This window comes from Urocampus carinirostris, chromosome 11 (genome assembly GCF_059441175.1).
Source record: "Urocampus carinirostris isolate Australia breed hairy pipefish chromosome 11, RoL_Ucar_1.0, whole genome shotgun sequence".
Classification (NCBI taxonomy): domain Eukaryota; kingdom Metazoa; phylum Chordata; class Actinopteri; order Syngnathiformes; family Syngnathidae; genus Urocampus; species Urocampus carinirostris.
This window is the reverse complement of record NC_142359.1, coordinates 2,315,251-2,317,082: the sequence shown is the minus strand read 5'-3', so window position 1 is coordinate 2,317,082 and position 1,832 is coordinate 2,315,251.

The window sequence follows — 1,832 nt, the reverse complement described above, 5'->3', positions numbered from 1 at the left end:
GTAACAGGAACCTGTTAAAGGGATACGTACCAGGGTGGGCCGATACTAAGATTTTTGATATCGAACCGCTTCAAGTACATGCTTGTTGCTCGGAAATTATCATTAAATAATGGGAGGAGGTTTATTACTATGATAAAGCGGACCAAAATGGTTTATTTTTTAATTTATATCCATTTAATGTTAGATTATTCAAACGTGTGACTGAAATTGTCACTATGGCATCCGTTTTCCAGCTTTATCGGTTTTATTTTTTTAGTCTACTTTGATAATCAAGTCGCATTTGTCATATTTTCCTTACAAATACAAAATCATTCCACACCATATTTTTTTTTCAAAACGTGTTTATTTCTGTAGTTTAACATGTTAGATTGTACATGTGTTTCGTTATATCATATATATTGTTAATGAACATTTTGTTAAGCTAAAAAAACTTGCTAGCTAAAAAGGGAGGCAAAAATTTTGTTTGATAACTAGCAAAAAAGATCAAATGTTAGCTAGATAGCATGAAAAAAAAACACTCCTAGTATCGATAATATCGATATTGGTATCAATCCGCCCGCCCTCACCGCGTACGCGTTACCCTTGTGACGGGGGCAAACTTCGTCTGTTGATTGAATTCGATCGGTGGATGAGTGGTTAGCACGTGCCCCGCAGTTCAGGGGTCCAGGGTTCAATTCCAGGCACCTGCCAAATCTAGGTTTTTTGGGGGGGGGGATTTTGTAGTTTGTTTTTGACCTGAAATTGTGATATTTCTAATAGACGTTTTGTCGGGATTGCAGTTTGAAGTTTCTTAGTATGAAACATTCGAAACGAGTTAAAAATTGTTGTTATTGTCTTTTTTTCCTTTTTTATTTTTTATTCTTCTTTTGGTTCCTTTCCCCCCCCCCCCCCCCCAAGCTTTTTACTTCATTTTTATCTCTTCCCTCTTATAAAGTTTCCTGCTTGTTTTCATTTTTCTCTTTTCTTCCTTTTTATGTTTCTTTTTGTCCTGTTTCTTTCCCCCAAAATGTTTACTATTTTCTCTTTTTCCTCTTTTAATCTTCCTTTCTTTTTGTCTTTTATTCCCCTCCCCCCAAGAGTTTTACTTCTTTTTTTCTATGTTTTTCCTCTCTTTTAATCTTCCTGCTTGCTTTCATTTTTCTCTTTTTTACCTTTTGGTTTCTTTTTGTCTCTTATTTCTTTCCCCCGAGAGTTTTACTTCTTTTTTCTATCTTTTTCCTCTTTTAATCTTCCTGCTTGCTTTCTTTTTTTTCTTTTTTGTTTCTTTTTGCCTTTTGTTTCATTCCCCCAAGATTCTTACTTCTTTTTTCTACCTTTTTCCTCTTTTAATCCTCCTGCTTGGTTTCTTTTTCCTCACTTTTAAAAAATTATTTTCATATTTTTTTCTCTCTCTCCTTTTGACTTTTGATGATTTTTTTTCTTTCATTTTCCCTATAAACTTTTCTTTATTCTCGTTTTTTTCTCTTTCCTTTATTCTTCCCCACACCCATGCTTTTTACTTTTTGTATGCTTTCTTTTTTCCCTCCTTTATTCTCTTTTTTCCTTTCTTTGTTTTCATTTGTTTGGACTGCTCTTTTTTTCCTTTTTTGTTTCTTTTTGCCTTTTGTTTCTTTCCCCCAAGATTCTTACTTCTTTTTTCTATCTTTTTCCTCTTTTAATCTCCCCACTTGCTTTTTTTTTCTTGCTTTTGTTAAAAATTATTTTTATCTTTTTTCTCTCTCCTTTTGACCATTGATGTTTACCTTTTTTCTTTCATTTTCCCTATAAACTTTTCTTTATTCTTGTTTTTTTTTCTCTGCCCTTTATTCTTCCCCACACCCCTGCTTTTTACT